The 12,770-nt window shown below is 38.0% G+C and overlaps 1 protein-coding gene across 2 annotated transcripts in view; it reads left to right on the top strand.

Moving 5' to 3' along the window:
• The window catches only part of kek5 (leucine-rich repeat, immunoglobulin-like domain-containing kekkon 5 protein), a 413,026-nt gene that overhangs the window by 141,231 nt on the left and 259,025 nt on the right, over window positions 1-12,770 (top strand). The window contains exon 5 of one of the 2 annotated variants that reach the window (XM_076624520.1): window positions 6,739-6,923. The exons of the other annotated variant lie outside the window; for it this stretch is intronic. The gene's annotated coding sequence lies outside the window, so the exon portion shown is untranslated. The remainder of the gene's footprint in view (window positions 1-6,738; window positions 6,924-12,770) is intronic. 2 annotated transcript variants of the gene reach the window in all.

Raw genomic sequence — 12,770 nt, 5'->3', positions numbered from 1 at the left:
AGCAGGAGGAACACGCTCGTCCAATAGCCGTCCGGTAAAGTACAATATCTGGAGGGGCAGGCCAGCCCATTTAGATATCGATTTGCAATCTCGCCGACAATTACACGAGGCGCAGAATATGTTCGTATAGATTAGATCAGATTAAATGAATATTTACGAGGAGGCCCGCGCCGCGGACGACCGACACTAGGTGCGTGTAATCTGCCTTGCAAACACCGCGATGCCGGCGTTCATTGCTACGCGCTTGCACCTTAACCCCCACAGAAATCAGACTTTTTACCATTTTTCAGGTCGTTTGTTGCGTTCTTCGTATCACTTTATCTGATTCTCAGCATAGAGCAAAATGTAACTCGTGTAGTTTGAGAATAAGAGTTGGAGTAGAACTTAAAATACCAGAATACTGAACATCGAAGGTGACGATGTTGAAAGAATTAGGAAATTCAAGTGTAATCGCTGAACTGCTGTAGCCGAGTTAGTAAATTTTGTCTTGTATAATGTATAAAATAAAAATACGTAAAAATTTGATGAATGATTGCGATGCCACTTTTCGAACCGACGTACAAGACTTAGTTTCATAAAGATTTCTGGATCAATGAAAGAATTAAAGAATCTTTCATAAATCAATCATGAAACTTTGCATTCGAGAGAACGTATGACTTATGAATAACCTGGCGCTTAATGAATTATTCTTGTATACATTAGTAAACATTAGGTTTCGCTATATATAAATGATACTGATTTTGAGTGATTCATAAGGAAGCATCTGTTCTTAACTTTATAGCGTCAAACAGCAATCCCAAATGAAACGGAGTCCAATGTACACGTTCGATTTGGGGATTTGGGGAAATAGAGCTTTTCTGCTGCGTTTTTGGGTCTTCCTGTCTCGTTTCTTGTCACTTTTATTATTTGTAATTCTGTTTTCTATCTCCCTCTTTTTTCTTCCTTTTTTTTTGTGAAGGGGGTTCTTTTGGTTTGATCGAGTTGGTCGAGAACGAAGGCAGAGGACGGAGTGAGAGGGATTTTAGTTGTAAATTGGAAACACGATACATGGTCGGAGAAACAAAAGGAACAAGGGGATCGAATTGGAAATGGTATTTAGTCACGACGTTCCAACAACCGTGTCCTAACAATGTCCCTTTTTCGACGATGGTGCCTTTGTTCGTTTATGCATGTAGAGGGTGTCTCGAAACGAGCGTTACGCTAATAAAGTGGTAGAGAAACAATTCAATATTTTTCTTCGTTATTTCTAGCCGAGGCGTTTCGTTATCTTGCATGAACCTGTTGCTTCGTTACTTCGAGTTTACATAATCTTATATATCTTTGAACGATTTCACATTACGAAGGGCAAAAGGTAAATTTATTTCTGTATTCTTTTGTCAGTTCTATGTAATGTTATATCTTTAAAACTGACTTTAAATTTTATCTCGAAATAATTGCAAATAAGTAAAAATCCAGATTCTATTAAGATGACAGTTATCAACGAACAACAATAAAAAAGAACGAGATGTATTTTCATCGCTGCACCAATTATACATCTACAAACGTTTCCTTTGTCTCGAAATTTTAACCACTGTATGTCACAGTGACCGTTTACAATCGAGCTTTATTGTATTTATTCATTCTTTTCATCGTTCCAATATTCATCTTGGATTACTATGGACACGCTTCAACGAGGGAAAATTACGAGAAATAATGGAAACTTATCCAAAGAAGCGACACGTACATATCTATAGTTCGTACTATCATACAAAAGCATCTTCACGCTTTATTACGAATCAAGCATTATAGTTTATATTTTATATATATCGCTACAGCAGTGTTAATGGAGAACAAATTGTAAATTTCTAATTATATATATACAGGGTGGTTGGGGAATGGTGGTACAAGCGGAAAGGGGGTGATTCTACGCGAAAAAAGAAGTCGAAAATATAGAACAAACATTTTTAAAAATTTTTTTTTAATTTTTCCATCGAGACAACGATCTACAGTGAGATCAGTTATAACGAGACGTGATAAAGTGCACGCGTACCGACCGAAAATTCAAAGTCGATTTTCTCGAAAACAAAGCCTCAAACGAAAAATTTTTGTTCCATATTTTCGACTTCTTTTTTCGCGTAGAATCACCCCCTTTCCGCTTGTACCACCAGTTTCCAACCACCCTGTATATTAAGATTGTTCAGTGACTTGCGGTGATATCTGTAATTGATAAATACAGCGGCTACAAAAAGTATTTACACATACTCTTCTAATTCAATGAAGCGTGTCTTTGTTGAGCGAATGAAACAGAAGAAAAAAAAACTAAAGAACAAATCGATAGATCTTTTCTCATCTTTCAAAGTAGACACCCTGTATAGAGGATAACGGCGAACGTTTTCGATCATTTTGTATCGTGGACAGTGCGTGTCGGTCCCGGATTGTGCGTGCGTTGTACACACTGGCCGTTGTAATGGATTTAGCTCCTACTCGAGCGTACAGTTTGCGCATGTACCAAACTAATCTGCAATAAATTTTCGAGGCCGCGTCGTTACATCGTTTACGATCGGGGAGATTTTATCGAAGAACTTTTGATTGCCATAAAATATGCTTCGCTGCGTTCCCTTCCTGTTCCTTCGTCCTCAACCTTTCCACTTTGTTTCACGAAGCCTGGCTGAGCCTCCAATCGACGAACGATATTGAGTTAACGGCGTGACGTCACGGGTAGAGGAGAATTGAGCTTTTCTATTTTATCTTCTAAATGATGCCTCGATAAACTCTTTTATTGAGTAACCAGGATCGGAAAGGAGAGAAGCAGAAAGAGGAAGGATATAGATTTCTTGCAATACCGTGTACCGAGAATATTGTACCTACAGCCTCATCTTTATTTTCTTGCTATTCCCTACGGGATATGGCTGGATAACAACTCGATAATTAGATAGAGCAACGAAGGCTTGTAATAATTCTGGAACAGCCGTTAATACTGGTAACCTTTGATACCGGCCTCGGTGATAGGATCAATGGAAGTATAGTAAGGAAGTATAGCTTCATCTTTATTTATTCTTTAGGATGAATCGACTCTTCACGAGACGGTTGGCTATTGTGTTTTTCTTTTTGACGTAAGACGTTAAACGAATGGCACTGTGGTAAAGTTAAGCCTTTCACTATGAACCATCGTAATTAACATTTAAATCAAAATATCACAATTTTCTTTCTTGCATCTTGAATAGAGAATTATCGGATATTTCGTTATTGATAGATGGCAACTTCCTGGCTTGTTCTTGTCACGTTTCACAAAGCAACGAGCATCGATCGTGCAACCAATGTCAATAACGCATATTACATGGCAGAGCATAATACACCAATATAGCTGATATATAGAATAGAGCTCTGCGCTTTCCGTATATACATTACGAAAGGGTTAAACACAACCCTGGGAATATCGCGAGGATGTGATAGGCAGCAAAATGGTGCGGGGAATACCTAGACCTATCGTAAATTCTGTTGCCGAATTATTAAAGACTCTCTGACAGAACGAGAAGCTACAGAACGACAATTTTCGTAATGGCACGGAAAATTTTGACAGAACTGCTACAGCAACTACAATGCGGTAAGATGATCTACGACAGAATCAGATACTTAACAAAAAATGAATCTGTAGTTTCAGGTGAATTAGCAATCGGGAAACAAGAGGCTTGTGCCACGATTAAAATTTACTTTCCAGCAGGTTCGTAGCGTCATGACCACGATTAGTTGCGTGACCAGCCTAGCTGATATCTAATGTCAATCCAGCGTGTTGTTTGGAATATATCGTACTCGGGGACAGTGCCGATTCGCAACATGCCTGTAAATGGCGCGAACAAGTGCAACACAAAAGAAGAGAAAGAGAAATAACCGAGAGAAAGTGTGATACAGTTGAACAAGGGATGGAGAGAGTTCATACCTTTCGCAGGCGCACCTGTGTACCACACGGGAACGTGATTTGTACACGGACCAAAAAGGGAAATCGATCGAAGCAAAGCCGGTAGCAGGCCGGGAGCGTTTTCAAGGATTTCCTCGATTGGTATTCCAACGATTTTTATCCACTCGTGCTAACCGATCTGATCCATTCGTGCGGGTAGCCGCCGCAAATTAGCATTTTACGAGCCACCGTCGGCACACCAGACCCTGTGGGGACAATGGAGGGCCGCGTTAAATTCGTTGGAAAGAAGGGTGGAGAGCGGAGAATCCATTATCTGGATTGAGGAAAGCCTGATACTGTCGGCTGTTTTATGCAAAACAAGACGTAAAATGCCGGATGCAAATGTCAGGATTCGGATTCCATCTGAAAACGTGGCCGAACGTAGAGACCCGGACGAAGGAGGAAGGAACGATGGGTTAACTTTCCCATCCTATCAAACAGTGTTTTTATCGTGTCCCATGTGAAATTAAATGGATCATCGTAGGCCATTTTCTTCTTTTTCGCCTTTTTCCCTTTTCTCCTTCTCTCTTCCTTCTTCTATTCTGATCGGTTTCCTGGGTTTATTTTCGTTCCATTTGCTTTTCTCTCTTTCCTTCTTCTTTCCTTCACGTTTGATTCGCTCGTTTTAAATGTGGAAAAGATTAGCCATCCGGTGCGTGGTGTAATTAAATTTTCTTAGCCGAGTTGAATTTTCAATTGGATTTCGGTGATTGAACGCGTCCAACAAAATTATCGGTCCATTTTGTATCCGGCAACTGCCTGCGTTTGACGGAATCCATTACCTCGCAAGATCGGTTCAAGAACATCGCGAACGATGTTACCGCGAGGAAACTGCCGCGCTACTTGTTTAGAAACGAGCTATTTAATAAACGCAGCTAAGATTTGTCGAGTGAATCGACGTAAAAATAAAAATTCGATCGTAAAGTCTCTTTAGCTATCAACATTAAATTAGAGTAAAAATCAGGTATTCATCTTGCAATTTAATATTCAACTGATTTAAAGAACCTCTCAAATAATTGTACTGTTAAAAATATCAAAGCATCAAACTTTTCTCAAATTCCTTCTTAACGCCATCTACATTGAACTTGATCGTACAGAGTTCAATCGTGTAATTCTCTAAATAATATTCAAACTCGCAATCAAACCGATTCATCACCAAAAAAAAAAAAAACAAGGAAACGAAAAATGTTTCGCAACGAAATCATTCTTGAAACGCTTATTTAATAACGTACAATTCAGGTTGGCATTCGACGAGGTAATATCGGATTGTTGCTTCGGCGAGCGTAAACACGAGCAAATATAAGAAGGATCGGTGGTCGGGTCAGAGACTGCGGTATATTTCCACGTGAAATTCATTTCGCTGAAGGCGTTTTGAAAGGCTTTTTTTCCATCAACATTTTTCTTATATCATTCTCTTTTAATTGTCTTCGAACTACATTTATCTATGCTCCCTCTTTCGTATGCTCACGCACACCTACCTAGGATGCGCCGATAAAATTCGAAGTTGTTCAAGCGTTGCATAGATTCGTCGCGAAATAGTCTATCGCGCAAAAGCGAAGGTCGGTGCGTTGCAAGTGAGAAATGAATTGTTCGTTGAATGGTTCGTTCGATCTCTGCGCCCCAACGTTCCGGTCACGGAGTTCGATGAAAATTTCACATATTCGAACGTTCTGAGTTCCCGATACTTTGTTGCTGCCTCGCATTGTGGCTGTATTTCCGTGCTGACGAATTTATGACGCGTGTGTCAAGAATTGATACAAGACATGGTTTTTTTGCGAAGAAGTCTCCATCGAACTGGAAATTTTATCCCTTTGCACCGCCCCAGGACAATTATTTTTTCGACCAACAAATATGTCCAAGGATCTTTTGAATTTTGTTGCGTGTTTTTTCTGCGATGTAAATTTGATTCTATGTGAAGATTTTATGATGGGATATTATTTTTTGATGTTTCTTATTTAAAATCCTCCCATGTTAATGTAATTATTTAACACTAAGCGTCTTGTTAACCTTTATGTTGATAAAATTTTGTAATTCGTGAATTAATAGGATTGATAGAATTTTTTTTTCTTTTTTTTAAGTGATAATGTCTTTGACACGGCCTTGAATTCAAATTTAAATGACCTCGAAATAATTGGGTTAAATTCGAGTTAGAGTGAAAACAGTGTAGAGTGACAGAACATTGTTCTGTTGTGCTTTTGTAAACTTTTTTATATCTTTACAATATTCTCCCGCCTTTGTGCTTATACATGTCGTAAGCTTTTAGACAGCATAAAAATCTGGGGTCAAGGATGCAAGATATACATAGAATCTGGCAAAATAGAAAATCCTTTTTAGATTACTTGCCCTTTGATAAGAAGAATTTTAATGCAAAGGTCATGGGAATATAGCGAAGCTGAGAGATTCAGCTGAAAACGATTCTCCTCGACATATTGTTCGTGTAATTTGTTTCATTTTTCGCACCCACGAACTAAGCAATAATAAACAATACTATTTTTGTTTCGTTTCTATTATTCCAAATTTACAGAAAATTGTCTTAACTGCTTTTTAGCCTTGACCAACGTTTCTTATACATATGTAATGTCTATCTTTCTTCAAAGAAGACACGCAACATTGTACGATATCTCAAATGGAAGGGTGCAGAAGAGTTCTAAACACACTTCGAAATAATTAAAGCCCATGTAGTTTCTCTTTGTCATCTACATATATACGATCATCGGTCCGTTGCAATCAAACATTAACAGACGTCAGTTAAAACGTAACGCGGTATAATTTATTCTTGCGTTATAATTTATCCTCTTTTCCAGTGTCAGAAGAAAACGTAGCAAAAACATCTTGGCAAAAAAAGGAGGCGGTAGTGGCGGCACGATGACAGCAAAGGAATGGGAAGAAAGATTTCAATGAGCATCCGTGGATAAAATCTTGAATAACGTTCTCGCCCTCTTAAAACAACAGTTGATTTATCTTCGAGAAACATTTCCTCCGAGGACAGGTTCGTTTCGATTTTTTAAAAACTCCAAGCTACATCGATTAGCTTACGAACATCCCACTGCGGCGAACGTTAATTATTAAAAACGTGAAATCACGGTGAATGGCGATTACGTGTTTAAATGTGAAATGCGTTTGACGCGGCGATTAATTCAACGTGCCACACTAGATTGTTAAGTCGGCAATGTTTTGTCCCAAGGCGGAATAAATTACCCACGCCTGCATGAGACGTTCGCCGAACGGGATCTCTGATCGGCCGAGGCTAATATTTTCTCTTGTTTGTTTCGTTGAATAAGGTAATCTTCAAATGCTTACAAATCAGATGATTAAATGAAGGTTCAACGATGTCCAGGTTCATCTTAAGTTCAGAATTTAATTACACAGTTAAAGAGATTGTGACTGGTTTGGTAGCTACGTACGAAATTTGCTTATAAATAAAGACCATGAAAGAAATATGAGAAGCAGAGCTCTTATTAAATTAACGTTTAATTAAATAAAATTTAAATTTAAGCCTGTATTATAGGTAGATCCAATAGGTGGAGTTCAATTTTCCATCTAGTATGAATTTATGCTAATCGTTTATATCGTTCCTCTTAGTATGTGGTGTATGTTAATGGGCACGCTACGGTAACAATGGCCGGCAACTATGGATTAGCGAATAAACCGATGATAGTAACGATTAAGGAGCAAATTGTTCATTACAGTGCAGCTGTGTGCGACAGTTATATTTAGGACATCTGGAAATATTGTTTGCGAACTCTTGTCTCCATTCTCTTTGTCAAATGTCTCGCGTTCATTTCATTAAGATATTGAAAATTCTACGGTAGCTCGTTATCTGAAATGAATTAAAATTAGAAGTTCTCGACGGTTCAACAATTGTTCGTCATTTCGAAATTACTCAATGTTTAATATCCAACATTTGCGATGAATTGTGAAATATTCTATATTTACCGAAATATTGAACTATGCTCGTTTGTAGCTTCTATATACATTTCCAGATTCGTTCCGAATTTCGTCGATATAACTATATTTATGAAAATTTCAATTTATAAATAAAATGTATAATTTATTCAATACGCTTCCATCTGTCGCTGTATATAAAATTATAGAACGACAGAAATAGCGTTCGTATAAACTAATTTTCTTCACAAATAAAGCTTTTTTACAAATATCTATCATCGCAGTATTATCGGAAAAACAATGCATTTCGCTTAACGAAATCGAAAGGCGATGAAATTTATGAGAGAAAAGGTCGATCCCTACGGATACCGATTATCCGGAATAAAACTTCAATAAGGAAGGTGGTGTAGCTATTCGACGAGTTAAATGTGCCATAAGTAATGCATCTCCGATCGAACGTGTGCACCGGAAAAAGATTACCTTCACTTTTTTTCCGCTAAATTTTATTCGTCGATACTAAATACGTGTGCATAGTTTTAGAACAATTCGCCGATGCTGTGGACAAAACTGTTGCTATATACTAGAACGTTGGTAGGCGAGGTGATCTGTTTCTGTTCATTTATCGGGATATAAAAATGACAACGTAAGAGGAACGGAAGTGATTCGTTTGAAGGGAAAGTAATATCTCACCTAATTTCGGTCTCCGTTATTTGCAGGATTTATCGAATCGCGTAAAAAACTGCTTCATACGTTTCCTCCTTTAATCGAGTCCACTGATTAGAGTTTCAACCGGACTTTACTTATAGCACACGTCGATAATGGAATTGTCAAAATGAAGCGTCTTCACAGAATGAGGATAATTTAGTATTTCAGATTGCAATTTATAACACAGAACTTCGTTGCTTCCCGGTATACTTCGTACGTCTCTGTCTAGGATTACAAAGGGTTATTTCGATTATCTTCCGCTTTCAATTTTCGAGGATTTCGTTTCTACATAACCGCTTATTTTTTTACAATTATTACGATTGTATTCTAAATTGCTTGTAATTTAATTTAAATTACATGCTTCAAGAAATTAGACGAACTTTCACTTTCTTTTTTTTCAATTAGATATTTAAAGAAACAGCAACGCATCAAAAAATTCTACGTCTACTAAGGTCAAATATGTTAACAGAAAATTATATAAAAAATACAGAAATATTATGAAATATATCACTCGTAATAGTATTCACTCGATGTCGGTGATTCAAAGGTTCGTAAAATGAAGTCGGTATTTTTGTAACAAACAAAATCCTCTATCTCCCGATACAAAGAAGTTGGAGAAATACCTTCGAAGAAAGCAACCAAGCCGATCCAGTTCACACCTCACTCGTTTGTTCACTTTAGAACACGTTTAGTGTCTCGTCGGCCATTACCCAAGGAAACAGACGGACTGGAGCACGCGACGATCTCGAGGAGGAGTCTTATCTCAGCCGTCGTGAACGCGACACGTGTGAGAGAGAGTTTTACGCTCGAATGTTACACCTGATGGATCTCATTTACCGCGCGTATCTACACTCGCGAGTGGAACTGTCAAGGATCGCATCGATTCACCTCTGAAATGCAATCTTGCTGGAACGATTCCCGGTCGTTAGTACTTTTTCCAGGATTTAAAGCGTTCTTCGTTCGAGCTTTATTGAAATTGCGGCATCGATCCTGCAGCCAGCGCGTTCATTTGTTACAACTAAGACGCGCCGCGAAGAAAGCCAAAATACTCCCTTCGTTTTCATCGATTCGATAAAGAATTCTTTCTTTTTATTTCGTGTTTCAGTGAGCTTCAACGGAGTCCCTTTAAATACGACGATGGTCGTGAAACGTTTTCCGAGAGATCACCGTAGTTACTTTCAGTTTATTTTCTTGTTTGTAAATTATTTTTAGAAGATTTTTAGCACCGACCTTTTAGTGATAATTTCTACGGGTTAAAGTAAATCGGAAGTTAAAAGCGATAAAATTATTATTGCATAAAATCAAAGGCTTCGGTTTTGGGAAAAATTCGCTTGAAAATCAATGGATATATTCCTGGCTGACATTACAACATCATTTGGCCGCGACTTTTTATACTTTGGGCGTATAATGCTAAGACATTCTAGCCCAGCTACTTGTGGATATTTCACCATCCATATTCTTACTTCACTCCATATTCTTTTTAGACTTTCACGACTTTGCATTTTTGATTGTCGATATTTATTTATTTTCATTATTAACAGATGTCAAAGTGATTTATTATACGGAACAAAATTGGTCGTGTCAGAGATGCCTCCTTAAAACGGCGCATTTAGCATGATGGGACGAGCAACGACCTGTCAGCCGACGATATACGACCGCCATTGAATTTTGCTTGTGCAATAACGCAAAGTCGCGGGAATATTTCTCGTTCTACTTGACGCGTGATAGAATCGGGTGAAATGAAAAATTGTGTGGCTGCGCGACCTGCGCGATGTAACGCATCAGTGTTTACGCATCAACCCCTTCCGTTCGTTTTCGAGTTGAGCATCGGAGGGCTGAAAAGCAGCCGATTCACCACGACTGACGCGATGGAAAGTTAATTGCGCGTGAAACGAACGGAATGGGTTGTGACAGAGTACTGGCCTCGATATATTCGCAATATACATATGTATCCATAGTATAAGAAGCGTCGCGAGTATTTTCATACAGAGCAAATGAGATTGCGTGGATGAAGCAGGTTAAAAAGAGGAAAAAGAGATAGGGTGCGTCGTTTGTTACGCGGTAGCTACTTTATCAATTCAGTTATTTAGGAGGCTTAGGGAATTTCTTTTAAAGAGGGAGGTTACGACCCTGGGGGAATGTTGTTTGAATAAAATTGGGCTTAAGTTGTAGGGGAAGATAAGTATGAAAGTATATTGGAATATTTATTGCCTGTAACCGTGCCAATTTGTTTGTGAAAGCTTCTTTGAATATTGAACGTTTGAAGTTGTTGAATTTTACTTTTCAGGTTGTTAGATTACGTTAGATTTTAGGAAGCAGAGGATTTCTGTGCGAAACTTTTAAACGTCTGATCTTTTTGTTTCCATGATTTTCATGCAAATATTTTTTTAGCGAGTAACGAACATAGTAATTAATTTGTAATTCCTTCGTATATAGAAATTAAAAATTGAAGATATAATATCTGAGTATAAATAGAGGGTGAGAAATTTTCTATTTGTTATTCTATATAGCAAATACTCTCTACAATAACGTACATTTCAACATTCGAAGTCAATTAATCATTCAGAAATTCTCAATCTATACACCTCTTCCTTCCCGAAATATTGACAAACAAAAGTATTACAAATTATTACAATTGTTACAAACAAAATTAGATTTAACTAAATCAAACCAAGCTATATCAATGCCTTAAATTCCTGTCAACTGGAAATCCATCGTGACAAGATTTTACATCCACGATATTATTCTTCTTTTTCCTTGCTTCAATCCTCCTTGAAAACGTAAAAGTTGGGGTCGATTATCCGAAGAGTGGCACGTTTTAATAGCGTGGTTTCGCGTCGGAAAATAAGGTTAAACCAGAAGCGAGATGACGAAAGACGAAGTTTGTTGGCGAATAGTCGGAGGAACGATCTTTCGTGGCGACTTTTAGCAAGGTCTGTGTGCGAATCCGCGCAGAGCTCTCGTAAAAGCACTCGTCGGCGAAACAAACGCGCGAGCACAGCCTGCCGTGACTTCTGTTGCGAATTGCTCGCGTTTTGTAACGCTAATATGAAAACTTGGCCGCGGAATAATTCCTGCGGCCAACGCCACGCGATATTAGTTTATTTCCCTCCTGTAACAGGGTGTTTCTAGCCAACATTTTTTAGTACGCAATGTATCATCTTTACAGTAACAATTTTTTCTTGTAAGAACAAATTGTAATAAAATAGGATTTTTTGAGCCATAGAAGCTTCAACAACTTAAACTTCAATTTTGAATTTTTGCATAGAATAACCAAATTTCGTATATTAGGAGGCACCATTAATCTATAGTATAATAACAGAGGTAGAGAGAATATCGCGTATTTTCTTTAGATACAGCAAGAGAAAGAAACAAGGACGAGAAAATTATTTCAATAATAAATTATTTGAATAACTTTATTATAAATAAGCTCGAGTAAATATCCCACTTTATCCCACGCTAAGTAAAATAACTTTTATCAATTCATTACACTTAAAATACGCCGGGAATTTAAAGGTTTTTTGCGATTAAGCATTTCAAGAGCAAAAGTTTCTTTTTTGCTTTTTCACGTGCCTTTGTCCCTTTCGCTAGTATACTATCAGCAGCCTTTATTTAATTACTTTCATCTTGTGTCACGGCACTCGCTACTCTCCATGTTCTGACCGCGGCCGAAATCCGCAGCCCTTCTCTCATTTGCTTCTTTTCTCTATGCTTATACGGAAATTCAGTTATGCCCTGATACCAGCCTCTACTTGTCGATACTCGTTCCGCTCCGTAAATTCCGCTCGACGATGAGGAAGCTCGCGCTGCCTCGGAAATCGAAACTTTTTATCACGAAACCTCGCCGAACTTGTTCGTCCCGCGCGAGTCCGCCGTTGCAACTTGCGGCGTGGCTTCTCGAAATCGCTGACCAAGTTGTGAGAAGAATTAGTGGATAAGGAATAATCGCATAAATATCCATAAATATCCGTTTGCGACACTGTTTTCTTTTGGAATGCTATTTTGCCGCGGGATAATATTGCACGAGAGTGGAAGTTGAGGATATGTTATTCTGTTTATGGTATGCGCAAAATTATTTGAAAGTTTGCTAGTACAAATAGTTCTACGTTAATTAGTGAGTATTTGAACGCGTACCACAGGAAAGTTTTATGTCCTGTAGTTAGAATGTTAGAATTTAATTATAGAATTCATTTTAACAAAGTTAACAATTATTTAATGAAACTATTTTGTAATCTTTGGATTGTAG

This window comes from Bombus vancouverensis, chromosome 2, assembly GCF_051014615.1.
Source record: "Bombus vancouverensis nearcticus chromosome 2, iyBomVanc1_principal, whole genome shotgun sequence".
Classification (NCBI taxonomy): domain Eukaryota; kingdom Metazoa; phylum Arthropoda; class Insecta; order Hymenoptera; family Apidae; genus Bombus; species Bombus vancouverensis.
This window is presented reverse-complemented; position numbering and strand designations above follow the sequence as displayed.